This window comes from Mauremys mutica, chromosome 1 (genome assembly GCF_020497125.1).
Source record: "Mauremys mutica isolate MM-2020 ecotype Southern chromosome 1, ASM2049712v1, whole genome shotgun sequence".
In the NCBI taxonomy this organism is placed as follows: Eukaryota; Metazoa; Chordata; order Testudines; family Geoemydidae; genus Mauremys; species Mauremys mutica.
In genome coordinates this window covers 347,347,387-347,365,111 of record NC_059072.1, presented here as the reverse complement: position 1 = coordinate 347,365,111, position 17,725 = coordinate 347,347,387, and the positions used below count along the sequence as shown (strand labels likewise).

The 17,725-nt window shown below is 45.7% G+C and overlaps 1 protein-coding gene across 1 annotated transcript in view; it reads right to left on the bottom strand.

The window, feature by feature from the left end:
• Positions 1–17,725, bottom strand: part of TENM4 (teneurin transmembrane protein 4) — a 766,570-nt gene that overhangs the window by 508,582 nt on the left and 240,263 nt on the right. Inside the window, exon 2 of the mRNA XM_045020846.1 lies at positions 6,729–6,824. The gene's annotated coding sequence lies outside the window, so the exon portion shown is untranslated. The remainder of the gene's footprint in view (positions 1–6,728; positions 6,825–17,725) is intronic.

The window sequence follows — 17,725 nt, the reverse complement described above, 5'->3', positions numbered from 1 at the left end:
GTACGGAAAATGGAGTTATATTATCAGGTCTGTTACAGGTTTCACGTGTGACTTTGGGCACCTGTGCCGCAGTATCGCCATTTGTGAAATTGGGATAGTAATGTTTCCCTATTTCACCAAAGGGTTTGTGAGGCTTAACTCATTAACGTTCACCAAACACTCTGAGATCCTCAGAGGGAAACTGATATGGAACTGCAGTGTATTATTAAGCCTAACGGGAGGCAAGGTAAATGTTACCCTGAAGTGAAGGTTCCACATGGATACTGCCAGTGCATTAACATGGAGTAACATATGCAGTGAGTCTATTACCTACACTCTAAGATGACGTTCTCTCTTTTTCCAAACAGTGTAACCACTGGATCTTTGCCCCAGCCTCACTGTCATGTCAGTTATTGCAGGGTGTGAAATCACATCCTTTCCTTGTCATAATAGGAGAGATGAAAACTTATATTAAAAGAGGCTTGCCACAGAGTGCTAAAAGAAAAACAAAATCTGATGTGTCCAGGAGATAGCACAGAAATTCACTTAGAAACCTGAACAGTAAGGAAGTGATTGACCGACAACGTACAAATGGATTTTTCTCTCTCCTTTCTTCCTTCTGGTTTTTATACTGTTTTATCAAATGATCAGTTACATCATTCCGATCATTTTGTCAGTTTCTTCTAAGGGGATGGAAAGGAATATGGAGACTGATCTACTTGACAGCAAAAAAAAAAAATGTCAAGTATCAGAGGGGTAGCCATGTTAGTCTGGATCTGTAAAAGTAGCAAAGAGTCCTGTGGTACCTTATAGACTAACAGATGTATTGGAGCATGAGCTTTCGTGGGTGAATACTCACGTTGTCGGCATCCGACGAAGTGGGTATTCACCCACGAAAGCTCATGTTCCAATACATCTGTTAGCCTATAAGGTGCCACAGGACACTCTGCTGCTTTTAATTAATGCTTAACTAACACTGGCTGACATACTGACTATATTAAATAGAACTTTTTTTTTTTAAATCAATATATCTTTAAATGTTGGATCAAGACAAGGTGCCTGGGAAGAGAACACAGTTTTCTATTATTGTTTATATTGCTGTAACGGCTGAGAGAGATCAGGACCTGAATGTGCTAGTGGCTGTACAAACATATCTTATCCCAAAGTGCTTACAATGTAAAAAGACAATGACAAGTGGACGAGACAAACAAAGGTGGGAACCGCATGGGGGGTGTGTGTGTGGAAAGATGGAGAACAAAAGTGATAAGGTGTAAAACATTCCTAGCCAGCCAGTGGCAGTTTCTAATTTCTTTTTGCCAGACAAAGGCGAATGCAGCTAAAAGAACTTACTTAAACCTAACACAAGTACCACAAAGCCAAATAAAGCTAGTTGCCATGAGATGAGAGCAAAATTCTCTTAAAACAAGTAGCTATAAACAGAATAATTACTGGCTGCTTCCAATGACAGTAAAATATTACTCCAGAAGGAAATCCATTCCAAAAAGATTGTGGCACGATATGTGGTGGAAAGGCTAAGAGCAATGCCCAGCACTTTCAAACATAAGTGCCTAACTTTAAGCAGCTAAATCCATATTTTGGAACCTTAATAAAAGTGGCCTGATTTTCAGAGGTGTACCACTCCCACTGAAATCCATAGGAGCACCTCAAAAAAGCAGGCTACTTCCATTTAGTTCCTTAACCTTCAACACCCAAGTGTGAACATTTTGGCCAAAATGCACAATGGAATAGGGTGACCAGATAGCAATTGTGAAAAAACGGGACAAGGGTGGGGGGGGGGGATAGACGCCTATATAAGAAAAAGTCCCCAAAAAACAGGACTGTCCCTTTAAAAATGGGACATCTGGTCACCGTACAATGGAAAGAACCCTGTTTACCCAAAGACATTTTTATTTTTACTACAGTTGTCCCTGGAGACAACTTCTATTCGTTTTACTGTCACAGCAGGGTACCTCCTTCGCCTCGCTGGGCTCAGCATTTCTCCCTTGGGCGGTGAGGGCCTGGACTAAATCGGTCTGACTCCAGTGGGTATTTCACTCTGGTTTTATTTTTCCTTATTTACATGGAGAGCCTCAGAGTAGGCCCAAGAAGTTCTCTTAAGCAAAACAAACCAACCCCAAACTCACAATGCAAACAAATACTTTTTCCCCTACTACACTCGCTCCTAGTTGCTAGTCCTTCGCCAAGCAGCCGTTAACTTAGTTTCTTTCCGTATAGGGAGGGCACACAGCCTTCCACCTAGGGGAAGCCTTTCCTTGCTGCTGCTTGTATCTCATCTTTCTCCTCCTCTGTCTCACCAGAAGAGGGGTTTTTAAAGGTCACAGGCAGCCTTTAACTGGCCACAGGCATCTCTAATTAACAGGAGGCAACTCTCTTACAGTTCATAGGGAATAAGGCCTTCACCATTCTAGGGCTGATATATTTGCCCTCCACCACACATATCTCTGTCAGGACTGATTTTGTCACACTATCCTTACATGTTTTTATGTGCTACAGTCTTGACCACTATAAGGACCCAGTGAACAAAGATTTCCTCCCATCAGCTCTTTGCTGGCTAGCAGAGTGGACTCACCAGTACCTTTTGCCTTTGGGTGGTGTTGAGAGGGGCATCCTCTTGGGATGGTGATATTGGGAAGATGCACGCAGAGGGCCAGGCAGCAAGTCTCCCCAGTCAGAAGAACTGGAGGAACAGTTGTCTCCACTCCCCAGCAGGAGACAATGTGGGCAGATGTCCTCAGTTTCCCTTGTGGGAGACTTCAGGGAGCCAGCCAGCCCCCCAGGAGATCACTGATCAGACTCTGCCTGCTACTCATCAGTGTGTGCTACAGGGTGTGATGGGATGTGTACCCCACATGGGCCCTCAAGGAGTTAACGTGGGCCTGCGAGGCCAATTAATGTGTGGCTATACCTGGAGAGAGAGCCAGGTTTAACTGATCAGGTGGCCCAGCAGGGCAGGAGCAGGTGGGTTAACATAAAGTTAAGAAGTTGAGGGTAGAGGGGGCATCTGAGGGCGCAGACCTTAGCTGCCAGCAATAGGGTCCCTGGGCTGGAACCCAGAGTAGACGGTGGGCCCATATCAGCCACCAAGGAAGGTGGTGGTGGGGGAGAACCTCTGAGGAAAGGGATGTGTAACCCCCTTGGGGTTCAGAGAGCATGGCCCTTTAAATCTTTTTCCTGGCGGGTTGAGGGGGGAATGCTGACTGTTCCAGAAGGAAGTACTGTAGGGGAGGGAGGGGGAGCAGAGAGAGAGGGGAGAGCAAGGGAGGGTGTGTCTAGTTCAGACAGACAGGCTGCAGCCCGCAGGCCCTCGCAGAGTAAAGCAGCCAAGAACCTGCCTGAAGCAGGAAGGATGGAGCAGTAGATCAGGGACACTCCAAGACAGGAGCCAGGAGGAGCACTGTGCCAGGGAGGAATCGCCCGAGAAGAACGGACCGGAGCTGGACCCAGTATCACTGCTGCCCAGAGCTGCACAGGGCTGTGATTACTGGGTCTTGTGACTTTGCAATGAGAATAAGGAGGGAGGTTGTAGCTAGCTAAGTGGGGAGTGTGGCTTTGCAGAAAGTGGCAGAAGAGGGCACCGGAGGGATTTGTTGGGGAAAGTTTACTGGCACCAAGACTCATCCCTGGACTGGAACTCTGCCCAGGACTCCTGAACTCATTGCTTCAGACTGTGGTACCACTGGGCCTGTGGGGCCGTGTGTTGAATGCAACCCTGTTTTACCACTCCCCCCGTATTTCCCCTTGTTGTTTCATTGTACTCGTGTGTGTGTGCGCGCGCGCATGCACCATGTGCATGTTCACACTGGCAGGTTTGAAACAGGCGCCCCTGGGGTGGAAGGGACTTTCCCTGCTGTGTTCCTGCGCGCGCCTTCTCTTGGCCAGAGCTGCCTGCAGAGCAGACTCCACCTTGGCCACCAGGGCGCTAAAGTTACAGGTGTCAGGACCACGGAGCCCAGAGACAGACAGATGACCTGCCATAAGACCATTGGACTATAGCTGAGTTGGACTCTGCTACCCTGGAAGAGGTGGGCTAGAGAGTGTGACCTGGCCAGAGGGCCAAGCTGGGGTAAGAGAGACCACTGTAGCAATGGAGCAACATTGGCAGGGCCACCCTAGGGGCAGACAGTTGCTACACCTCATCGGGGCACAAAGAGTTGCTCCTGCCGTGAGTGAGCCCCTTTATAGAGGACAACAGCACAATGTAAAGGATCCAATCCTGCTTCCAGTGAAGACAGCAGCAGTTTTATCACTAACCACAGCACATGCAAAGTTAGGGCCTAGCACTGGTCATTTAACCAAAGTTTTACTAATCAAATTGGCTACCAGCATTAACGGGGTCAGTAAACAAATATGTGGTTAGATATAGTGGGTGGCTACCGTCCCTTTCTGTTCTGCTTGGAACATTCAGATTATATTTAAAAATAAGAATTTGTCACCAGTACAAACCCTCTCTGTGGAAGTGCCCTGAATTTACACGGATCTTGCAAACACAGTTTATGTAATGTTCCCTGCCCAAAAGAACTTAGGAAATGTTAACTTAAAGCTTGCATGTTTTTTAAAAGACTCCCGCCCCCACCCTTTCAGTCTGCTATAGTCTGCTGCCTGCTTAGGCTGTTCCATTTAATGCATCATGGATAGAAAATAAAACTCCTTGTTTTTCTGATAATTGTTACCTCTCCATTTAGATCCTTCAGGGACATTGGCTTTCTGAAACCTAACTACGCTTCTAGGAGGCAGGAGATACCTGGATTCAACTCTTCCTAGCCAATGGGCTTCCCAGTAATCTATGGCCCATCATGTTTTATAATTAATTTCAATGGGGTAGACACATGAAAAAATTATATATATATATATATATGACAGCCTCTGAGTGCCGAATTAATTCATTGTGATCAGTGTTATTACAGAATGAAACAAATGAATTCCTTATACCAGAAAGTGGTGCCTCCCCAAAGAATGAATAAATAATGAACAATCCTGGCCATAATCTGACAGTGTAAGTGATCAGTTCTGTGAGACAGTCGCCTGTTATTTATATTCAATAGCTGTACTGCGCAGGTGATTAAAACACTGGTGTTCACTCATCATTTCCATTATATCTTGTAAGTCAATGTAACTCTGCATTAGTTTCATTTGAACGTCACTTTGTATTCTGCATGACAAGTTTTGCAACCACCACCCACACCCTTGTATTTTATTTATAGGTATTTTGATCTTCCCATTTATCGGTCCAACAGAGACTTAGCAGGTTTAGGTGATTGTTTATTTATCATTTGTATTATAGAAGCACCTAGAGGCCTTAACCAAGATCAGAATCCTATTGTGTTAGATGTTGTACATATACATAGCAAAAGACAGTCCCTGCTGCAAAGGTCTTACCACCTAAATAGACAAAACTGAGAAACAGTGAAAGGAAGTATTATGATCCCCACTTGAGGCACAGAGTGACTTGCCCAGGTAGGAACTTTGTAACAGAGTTGAGAACTGAACCCAGCTCTCCTGAGTCCCACTTTAGGCTCTCAACTCTAAGACCATCCTTTTTCTCAAAGGATCCTTCTCTCAGCAGATGGACTCACAAAAAGTATGTTAAGTACTTCAGAGCTCCTCCGCCCCAGTATTGTCTGGTACACTGTGAAGATAAAACAAACTACTATTGCTGAGTGTGTGGTTTCCAAAGAAATGAGGTATGAAACACTCTAGTGTGGCCATCTCATCCACTTACATTTAGCTAGCACTGACAAATCTGACTTTCATAGCTGTCTAGGGGACTGGATGGTACAAGGCATTAACATGGTACAGAGCCTTACAGCTCTTGGTTATGGGGTCTTATCTAGGTACGGCCAGCAGTCCCCTCAGGTTACCACCATTGTTGGTTAAATGGGTGGGTGCCTTCAGCACAATTCTGACTGGAATTGTGTCATACACCATGACCAGAACTAGCACCTTTGCTGACAGTCTCAGGGGAGAGGCCTTTCATGATTTACATTTTAAGGTATTTGGGTTAAGGACTGTCTTTGGATTATGCTTGTGTACAGCGCCGAGCACGATAGGGCCCCCATCCCAATTCAAAGTGTTTCCAAACCGTAAATAATGGGGAGAGCGCGAGCATGCGTGCCTGGTCCCATGGAAGTCAATTGGAATATTCCCCGCCTTCAGTGGGCCAGGATTTTTCCCACAGAGTCCAAGGATTGCAGAGGCATGGAGAGTGAAGTACTCCATTTGTACAGCCTGGCATTTGTACAGTTGGAAGCACACTGAGAGCACAAGGAGGAACAAGATGACCTAACCGCCCAATCCTGCAACCTACTGAGCATTTCCTGTGAGTGCTGAACATCAGGAGATATGGAGGACTTGAGAGAGTTTAGAAACAGGATTGGACCCAACTCTAAAGACTTTAATTTTGACTACCTATTTGCTCAGCCAAAATTCCATTCAAGTCAGTGGCATTTTTGCCTGAATAAGGACTGACACTGAAGAAAGGTTTCTGGATTTGTCCCATTCACTACAAACCTTATAAAAATATTGTTCCTCTTTTCGTCGGTTTATAGACTGACCCAAGAGAAAGTAGCAAAACTGCTCATGTTTCCCCCTTTTCTGATCAGAGGCATTTGTTAATTCTAACCCTATCACCAGAAAATGAGAAACATTACAGTTAAATAGCATTAGTTCATTTTAAACAGTAACACACTTTAATAACCCTCCTCCCCTGAAATAAAGGAATTAACACTCACTTTTTAATTTACCTTTTTGAAGTCTCTAGGAATAATCCATCAAATACTCCTTGAAGAATGCAATTTTAACCTGGACATGTGCTAAGCTCAGTCTACCTGTTGAAAGATGTACACAGAAAAAGAAATTGGTCATTTACAAAAAAAAAAATTAATTCTATACAAACCAAGAATTAGAAATAGCTATTTATGAGCCAACTGAGTCATATAATACCAGTCTCCTTTGCTAACACAACTTCTTGGTATGAATGTTGCTTCTGAGATTACATTAGATTGAATGTGTTTATAAGAAAAAAAATCATTATTTACTTTTTAACAGTCAGCCTAATCAACCCTTTTTAATTCAATTCCATTCACTGAGTTAGATCTCTATTTACCCACTAATTAATTCCACTCCTTCCTTACTGGTTACACTCATTTCATCTTTGTAAATTTTGTCTCCCCTGGAGCTCTCTTTGCTGGTAACAGGGTGCCCCTAACCAAGTACAATATTCCAAGTATGTGGCACCAGATCACTATACAGACAAGCTTTCACATCCCTTCTCTGTTACAAAATGCCGCTGCATATACAGACCAAAACTGCACTGGCCTTTTTATATTGCCGTATCACACTGCAAACTTATTTCAAACTTAGTGTCCATGACTCTCTAACCGTTAAAGGTGCAGAGGACACACCGGAATGGTTCCCCTACTCCCTCCTGCACTCCCCTCCAGTTTATGTATCCTGAGTTCTCTTTCGACATTTCTCCTGCCCAGGCTATCCCTGCCTTTTGTTGGTTGGGTGCATTTAGCATTACTTCTCCCACAATCCGATACATTTTTCATGTATTATCATCCTTTGTTTGCGTCCCTTCAGACGGTTTTTAATCAACATCATTGCAGGGTCCCTATCTAAGGCAATCTGAATTAATCTTGAGACCTCCTCTATCTTTGGTGCTCATTTCAGAACGAGCCAAAACAAAAGTAGAAGAGGCCATTAGTCACAGGAATGCCCCACTGAGCAATCTTGATGATAAAAGGAGCTGCGATCAAACTGAGCTCTCTCCTTTGTGAGGAGCAGAGTATCTAATGTATTTATATGAGGTCCATCACCATAGCATCTGAAAGCCTCTATTTTTATAATGTGTTGATCCTCACAATACCCATCTGTGAAAAGAAAATATTATCCCCATTGTACAGATGTGGAAGTGAGGTGCTTGTAGCCTGGTGGGCCAGCTTACCTCTATTATATTCACTGCTTTGTATTATATTCTGCTTTATTATAGTTAACAGTAATGCAAGGAACCTACAGACCTGCATCCTGTAAGACACTGGCTTCATCAGTTAGCATAATGCTTGAGGCCTAGGAACTTCGGCCTAGATAAATTTAGGTAACCCATAAGTTTTGGGGAACCGGAAGCAGAGTGTGGGTGGGAATTTTGTCTATAATGACATCAGCCAACCACAGAAACAAACTAACACCAGCTTCTGGAAGGTTTTGGACAGAACATCCGACCATAAGGGTGCCATGGCAACACACTGACATATATGATAATGGGGTGAAATCATAAATATACTAACCCGTCGGAGGATACCTCAACATTGGTAAGGGGAGGAAATACAAATAAGGAAGAGGCGAGAAACTCCTGCTGAATAAGCATTAGACATAGGTAACATGAGTGTAACATATTAAAAAAGTGGCATCCCATCCTGTGGGCAGGAGGAGAGCGAGATGTAGCCCTCGGGAGGGGCCAGAATGATGGCCACAGGTGAAAATGAGGAAGGTGATGGTGGTGAGGAAGATAATGGCTAACATTTCACGTTGTGCATTGTATGGAGAGAGTTTTGTATCTAAGAGAGGATTCTCAGAAGCCAGCAAGTAGGGAGGGGAGCTGCCTAAGCTAGCCAGTAGGAAATGCTAAGGTCAGAGGCAAGATTTGGACACCCGTGGATCTAGGTCCTCACTAGGGAGGCACCTATCTCTGCTTGCAATTCTCAGTCATGAGCCCTCTCCTGGATTTATAGGCACCTATGCCTGGTTAGCCCTTCCTCTGAAAAACCAGAGCAACATCCCCCAACCCAGGATAGCAAATAGCTCAGTGGTCAGGATGCTCGGCTGGGAGGTAGGAGACTCGTTTTTAAATCCTCACTCTGCCTGATTTAGAGCAGGGATTTGAACCCAGGACTCCTACTTTATAGGAGTGTGCTGTAACCACAGGGCTATTGGCTATTCTGGAGTGGGTCTGTTGCGGCCTCTCCTGTTGGAGCTGTTCTACTTTGTATAAATTAAATATTCACTGGGCTGCAGAGAGAAAAAGTGAGATTGACTCTGGTCTCGGCACTCACTTGGGAGAGCTGGGTTCCCAAACCCTGTTCCAAATCAAGCACAATGGGGATTCAGGTCTCCCAAATCCCAGGGGAGTGGGCACCTATGGGGATTTAGATGCATGCAGCAAGTGAAGGGTCCTATGAAGCGTGTAAGTGGTGCTTAAATGCTTTCATGAATCTAGCCTTGAGGAACTTGCCCAACATCACACAGGACATTTGTGGCAGCACGTAGACTTGAACCTGGGTCTTGTAAGTCCTAAGATAGTGTTCTAACCACTGGGCCGTGCTACCTCTCCCCATCAGCCAGCAGTGTGTAAAAGTTCACACTTACACCAATCAGGAACACTTCCTGTCCATGGTGACAGCATCATGTTGTGCTGATACTATGAGAGAAGAAGTATTTGAGTCCCCCCAAAGGTACGGATCATCCTGTCCACATGCAGGATAACCCTAGAAATCATGGAGTGAGTATGGCCCCTAACAGTGACTACAGAAAAAGGTCCTTTCAGGTAATGGGCAAAGGGCTGAGCATTAAATTTCTAGAGCAATCTTTTTATGTTTGGGTTGTTTTCTTGCAGAAATGTTAACTGAAGCTTCTTAATCAGCTCTGAAATATTCTTAGAAACTCCAAGATCACATGCAGCTTAATAAGAACCAGCGGGGAAAAAAAACAAACCATGCAAGCCAAAAAAAGAACCAGCCATTTCAAGCAGCATCAACTATGACAGAAAAAGAAATCATGGGTTAAGAGAGAACAACAGAGCATGGAGAGAATTAAAAAGAGCAGTGCCTGAATACTATTAGAGGGTGTTTGCAGAACCCAATTTCACAAATGAATTTTTTTTAAACACACACCACAATTAATCTGAATTGTAGTAGCTTCTGCCCTCTTCAATAACACACTAAGCACTGAAAGACATATAGGACACCACGCTTACGAACAATATCACCATCCAAATGGGGAAATGATTATGCATGTCTTTCTCCTCTAGACTTGCAAATGAGGCCTAGCTAGAGCTGAACTCTTTGAATCACTAAAAATAAGCATGAAACTTCATCTAAATCCATCACTGCTGCAATTTAATACTGCATAGAACTTCGGTATAACATAATTAGCAAACGTATTGCAATAATTTATTTGGGGTTTAAAAAGCCTGAACAATCAGGACCTTACAGCAAAATGGGAAAATGGGAAGCTATGAGCCAGACACATTCTTCTGGCTCATATTAATTCAGTTATTTTACCTTTGGTGCACATTCATCTACCCATACAATGTGAATGCTCGATAGAGAAGGCTGTTGAATATTGAACCTTTGGCTCAATTTGAAACATGAAGGCTGATGCATAGCTGCAATAATACTTCCATTTGCATTATTATGATTAACATCCCTCTGAATAGGCAGCATCCAGCAATATTAATTACAGAAACAGTGAGATTCAAATTGTCATAAATCATTATACAGCATACGATAAGCTCCCCAAAACCTTATCGAAAACTAATTTTGCATGACTTTTGAAGTTGTTCCCCTATGAATTTCTACCTCATTTTCATGAGGCTTTCTAACTAGTGGCTGTTGACAAGACGGTAATAATACTTTGAACCTGATTAACACATTCTATGCAGTGAAGAAAGCTTTTACAAGGATGGATGAAATTAATAGAGGGATCCTGCATTTAAGACTTATTTTGCAACAGGTACCCAGTTATGTCCGATTGTAGAGCAGGAAGAATGGCCTGTGGTTAAGGAAGTGGATTGGGACTCAGGCAATCTGGTTTCAATGCAATGCTCTGCCACAGACTTCCTCTGTGACTCTGGGCATGTCACTTAACATCTTTATGCCTCAGTGGGTCATCTCACCACAGAGATGGTTTCCATCAGGTCACAAGTGAAGCATATTGGAAAGGGGTGTTTGCAGAGTGAACCTCTCACTATGGAGTGCTACATGCTGTAGCTGTTCTGTTGCCATGGGACTTCACACACATGTATTTCCAATTTATCAGGTGTACCAAATTAACTGGAAATTTAAAAATGGGGGGAAACTTGATTTAATATTTCTTCACTAAAGGGACACATCCTATCACCTTTACACACACACACACACCCCTTACTGAGCAAGATAGAGCTATCCCTAAATAGTCCTTACTGTTCCTCAACTTCAAAACATCTAATCCATTGCACATATGCACTGGTTATGCAGGGCCGCCCGGGGGGGGGAGGGGAACAAGTGGGGCAATTTGCCCCAGGCCCAGGGGCGGTCCAGGTCTTCGGCGGCGGGGGGCCCCTTCAGTCGCTCCGGGTCTTCAGTGCTGCCGAAGACGCTGAGCGACTGAAGGGCCCCCCCGCTGCCGAAGACCCAGACCGCCACCAGGTGAGTACAAGCACCGCAGCTCCCCCGCTTTGCCCCAGGTCCCCTGAATCCTCTGGCCGGCCCTGTGGTTGCGTCAGGAATCAGGGCCTGCAGCAGAGTCAGTCTCTGGGCAACCTAAGGAGCACACCTGGCCTACACCCCAATATTGGGCAGGTGGCATGAAATGACTAAAAATCAATCAGCATTTCTCTAATCATCACCATTTGTTTTACAAATATTCTTAGCAAGGCTGGTAATTGTCATTGATTAATCAAAACAAGCAACCTTGACATTTGGCACATTGGCTGTCGTTTGTAACAGATGTATTATGCCATGATTTATTTTGACTTACTGCATTGTATCCTGCAGAGCATCCAAAAATATAAATGGTTTCATTATCAGTGTTTTGAAAACAGCGTGTCCTGCGTCAGGGATCACACCAAAGGGAGGATAATTCCTTGCCAGCTCTGCTCTTTAATCCAGACTGGGTTTAACGAAATATTTCCAAAAGCACCATCTATTCAAGCTGTGACTGAGGGAGGCTAGATAGTACAGAGCAAGTCACTGCTAAGACTTCCATGTTTCTATTAACACAAAGTGGGTATCATCCAGTTGGATGCCCTAAGTTTACAGGAATGTCTAGTTCAGGGGTGGGCAAACTTTTTCACCCAAGGGCCACATCTGGGTGGGGAAATTGCATGCAGGGCCATGAATGTACGGCTGGGGCAGGGGGTTGGGGTGCAGGAGGGAGTGCAGGGTGCAAGAGGGGGCTCAGGGCAGGGGTGCAAGGAGGAGTGCAGGAGGGGGCTCAATGCAGGGGGTGGAAGTGCAGGAGGGAGTGCAGGGTGCAAGAGGGGGCTCAGGACAGGGGTGCAAGGAGGAGTGCAGGAGCGGGCTCAATGCAGGGGGTTGGGGTGCAGGAAGGGGGTGGCAGGGGGTTAGGGTGCAAGCTCCGGCCCAGCATCACTTACCTGGAGTGGCTCCGGGGTGGCAGCGGCATGCACCGAGGCCAGGGCAGGCTCTCCGTTCATGACCATAGGGAGCTGCGGGGGGAGGTACCTACAGACGAGGGCAGCGCGTGGAGCCCTATGCCCCCCACCCCCTCCCCAGAGCCACAGGGAGGTGGTGCCGGCCACTTCCGGGAGTGGCGCGGGGCCCGCAGCACAACAGGGCTGGCAATCCTGCAGGCCGGATCCAGCCCACGGGCCGTAGTTTGTCCACCCCTGGTCTAGTTCCTAATGGAAAGGTGTCCACTTCACAAAAACAATCACCACAATTGGCAGGAATCAGCACTCCTCAGCAGCTAGGGAGGCCAAGGATTTGGAGACGGGCCCATTTTCACATGTCTACAAGAGTTTCTCCTCACCATAAGCAAAGGCTGAGACACACTGGAGATAGGGGGCTACACTCCTACTGCTCGCCAGACCACCCCCATCTTGTGCATAAGAAGAGGATTTCAGGACAAATGTTTCAGGCGTAGGCACCTAAAGTAGAAGTGGCCTGATTTTCACAACTGCTGAGCAGCCACCCGATCTTGCTGACTTCTGTGACAGCTGCTGGTCCTCAGCACTTTTGAGAATCAGGCCACTTCTACACAGGGCCTAAATATGGGTTTAGGAAACAAACTTTAGGCCCCCCCAAGTATGAATATTTTGGGCTCAGTCCTTAGGCCTGTTGAGCCAGCACTAAAGTTCATGCTGTTCAGCAAAGCATTTCAGCACATGCTTAACTCCCCCCCCCCCCAGCAAAATCATTAGGCCCCTCCTTACCTTAAAGCATGTGCTAAAGTCCTATTGAAGTCAATGACACGCAAGCACATGCCTTAAATTAACTATGTATTTAAAGTGCTTTGCTGGATAGATATGGACTGATGAACTGGGGGGCTTGTTCACATAGCTGAATTATTTTTTTATAATAATAAATAACTGCTGTTGTTTTAGGTCAGGGGCTGGCAACCTTTCAGAAGTGCTGTGCCGAGTATTCATTTATTCACTCTAATTTAAGGTTTCACGTGCCGGTAATACATTTTAATGTTTTAGAAGGTCTCTTTCTATAAGTCTATAATGTATAATTAAACTATTGTTGTATGTAAAATAAATAAGGTTTTTAGCATGTTTAAGAAACTTCATTTAAAAATTAAATTAAAATGCAGAGCCCTCTGGACCAGCAGCCAGGACCTTGGCATTGTGAATGCCACTGAAAATCAGCTCGGGTGCCACATTCAGCACATATGCCATAGGTTGCCTACCCCTGTTTTAGGTTATTTCTGTGCTGTAAGTGTGTGGGCTCACCCCTGCAGTGCCTCCTGCTGGTCTCTTCCAGGAATTATCTCCGCCAGCCTTGGTGCGCCCTCTGCAGGCCAGTATCCCGCTGCTGCTTGGCCCCCCGTGTCCCTTCCAGACCCAGTGCCCCATTATCTTGGGTACTACCCACAGGCAGTAACCCCTCACTCTCAGGGTCTCCCCTCCCCAGGGAACCCCCCCCACTATCTCCACCTTGCCTCAGTATAAGGCTACTGCCAGTCATTGTCTAGCCCCCACGCCCTGGGGCAGACTGCTGTATCAGCTTACTCATAACCAGCAAGGTTGGGTTTGGACCTGCTGCCTTGGCCTACCCCTGGGCTGCCCTCTGCAACCCCCAGTACCCCTTGGTCTTCTGCTAGGACACAGCCTGGGGCTTTCCAGGCTAGAGCTCCCAGGCTCCTCTACCTTTCCACAGCCCTGCTCCATTCAGGTGCCCTGTCCCTAGGTCCCTGCAGCCAGACTTAATTCCCTCTACAGCTAGAGAGAGGCTGCTGAGCTCCTGGCTCCCAGCCTCTTAAATAGGGCCAGCTGAGGCCTGATTAGGGCATGGTCCCAGCTGTAGCTACTTCCCCAATCAACCCAGGGTTCCCCTACTCTAGCATTTGCCAAGAGCTGTTTTAAGCCCTGCAGGGCCAGAGCAGGTGACCACCCCACTACAAATTCCCATAGATTAGCTGTGTCATGTGACTGCTAAACTGAGCATGGCAAGGAGTAGTGACAACATGTACAGGCCCAGGCTGCAAAGCATTCCCTAGATTTAGGGCTTCTCCCAGTAAAAACACTCATTATATTGTCCCCCTGTGGAAGAAGGGAAAGACATGGCTGATAAATTCAGAGATCACAGCTACGCTCCAAGTAGGAGCAAATTAGAGCTGAGGAGATTCTCCACAAGGTACCGTAAAGTCAAAGAACCTCTTTCCTTAAGTCAGCATATTCCTTTGCAATGAATGGATTCTGTTCACTGTCACAGCCCACTTCAGCTATGCACATTCTGCCTTTTAAACCCATCCAACACACTACAGAGAAATACTTACTGGCTTTAGCCTAGCCTTTTTCTGCCACAAACTGACAGTCACTTTGCCATCAGCAAAACAAATGTATCATCACCACCACCACCATCATGATCTGCACAATCAATGCTTCTTGAAATAGCTAGGGAGGATAGGATAGTGCTTTGATAACTATCAGGAGGTCCTTTGCAACCCAGCTGTAATAGGCTGACAGGGATTGCCTGAAAAACCCCACTGATAGATGCTGATTGTGCTGGGAAAGGTTGTGCAGGGTGGGGCTTTGTGGACTTGCTCCCCTACCTGAGGGCTCCTTATCACAGCTGGTCAGAAGGGAGAGTAGAATGGTTCATGAAAGAGAGAGGGGATCTAGTCTGTGAGCTGAGCAGTTCTGAGGGAGGAACCCTAGAAGCAGACAACCCTGAAGAACTTTTCTTTACGGTATCTTATCTTAATTGTATTTTTTGGCTGTTTTTATCACATGAAAGGGGTAAGAGTTGAGTTTGGACTTTAAACAGTGTGTTTGTAGAGCAGGCTGGGAAAGACACCTGCTTACATGAATATACCCATTAAGAATTAAATCATTTTTCTCACCACACAATAACCTCATATGAAAAACTGAACTTCTGGAAACTGGATGCAGGGAATCCTGCTGACCATCCCCTGCCTCCTAAAAGGCACCAGCTGTGTAACATGCTTCTCCTAGTGGTTACTACATCACAGTTTGATTCCTTCAGAGCATTGTTCCCCTTCTGCCCCAGGAGTTCTAAGGGACAGGTACACATCATCCTCCCCACACATCACAAATAACTGCAAGACAAATGGATACATTATGCAAAAAGTTTGGATGCAAAGATCCATATTTATACATAATGGGTCGGATTCTCATTTACATACGGTCCCCTTGACACCACTTTGGTAGGCTAAGTTATATTTGCATACACAGCCAGAGCAGTACAAAGGGGCCTCATTCAGGCCCTATATTCTAAAACATAGCCACACTTTCTCCTGCTAGCTAGGTTCCTACTGTTACCATGACAATCCTCAGGCTAAGCAGTGCTCCATTAATGACACCATTCAGGACTGGCTAGTAAGTGATGCTGTTCAGAGACATGAGAAAACTTGTCTCTGAACTCAGAATTCAGAGTGTACCTTCTATAGCATGACCAGCCCCTGCCAACTAAACTTAGAGACTACACTAGGTTGCCACTGGCCTAAGTGGGCACAAGTGCAATCAAATCAATGGAGTTGCTATGGCTGCTCCCTGAGTCTAGATCTTGAAATCAGGTTCCTGAAGTGATTCAGCCAAAAATGTATCCTTTTCAATGGTTTCTCTCTTTAATTGTAGTTGGTCATATTCTTGCATACTTTAAAATTAACATACCCATCTGATCAAGGCTTGCTAAGCAGTTTAGAAAGCCTGCTTTGCGGCACATATAAAACCTTTCTTTAGGGCTTACTGCAAAATTTGCTTTGAAGCTCTCATAATCCATATCACCAAGTTCAAGCATTCAAATATGTCTTTTCTGCAGTGTGTGTCTCCAAAATAAATATTTTCCTGGCCTATTTTGAAAAAAAAAAATCTTTTTGGCTCCTGGATCAATAACCAGCTATTGCTTTGTGTGTGTGTGTGTGGGGCGGGGGGGGAAACCACTTTAGTACAAGGTTCATCTCCTAACTGAAAAATATTTTCTTTTCATTAATACTTTACACCAAAAATATCTTGTTAAGAAAATCTAACTTGCTGCGGTGCCTAGAAATTCTCCATGATATGGAAGGAACATGCACTCTACTGTGGAACAGATGTTGTTATAATTGTTATTTTGATTTTTTTTTCCTGTAATGTTTCAGGTCTTTTACACACGCTCTCCCAACAATAAAGCATAAGTTTTCTTTAGCTAAAGGCGTTTTCTTTAGCTAAGGGCATTAAACGGAGGTAATAATAATTTGCATTTATCCAATGCTGATATTTTATTCAAAGGTCTTAAAATGCTTTCTAAAGAAGGATAATCGCCATCCCCAGTTTTTTTGCAGTTAGGGAAACCGAAACACAGAGGAGCTTACAGGAGGACAGCAAGTGAGTGGCAGAGTCAGGAATAGAGCCTAGGATTGAAATCCTCACCCCTGTGAAGTCAATGGGAATTTTGCCATTTGCTTCATTGGGGTCAGGATTTCATGCTAGGCTTCTTGACTCCAACCTACCTCTTCTAATCACTGTGTTTCGTGTCCCAATGTATGGAATAAACTGTTCAGAATTATAGATCAACCATGCACATTTTTATTTCTCTTCTGTCACAATTAAGTTTATCGGCTTGAATACATTTTGGAGATACTGGAGTGGGTGCATTCAACAGATGTGTCGTGACACACAGGTCTCGAGCATGGGTCTGCAGGGTTCATGGGAGTGGCCACACGCCAGCCCTCCAACTGGTAGCCTGCTGACAATTGCTTACCTGGGACCCATAAAGCCCAGCCCCAGTGTGAAGCTCAACTGCTGAGCCCAATTGACAGAGTCCCAGAGCGGCTGATTGGCCTGCTGTCCCTACTTAAGCCAGCAACATGACAGGAAGCTATCTGAATGACTGGGCTCCCCCCTGCTCCTGTGGCTTGATTTCCTGGCATCCTGACGAGCGTGACTCCTAGCATCTGACTCATGGTTACCCCAGTTTATCTTCTCTTTCTGACCTTCTGGTATCCTGGCCTAGCCAACCCTTGACTCCTGTCTCATGACCATGTGTGGTGTGTGAACTGCCATTCGGGGAGGCCCCACTCCGGCTGGCCTGCCCCACCCTCGGGCTGCCCCAGAGCCCCAGGCAGCCCCAGAGTGCTGAGTGGCCTGAGCACCCCGACCACCAGCCCCATGACCATGCACCATGCACCACCAGCACTCCAGACCATGGCCAGCCCGCCCTAGCCCCAACCCCAGCCCCTGCCCACTTCGAGGAAGAGGAGCAGCCTGGTCTGGGGCCACAGGGGATGAGAGGGACGCAGGAGGTGGTCTGGGGGCGGAGCCACGCCTGGCTGTTTGGGAAGG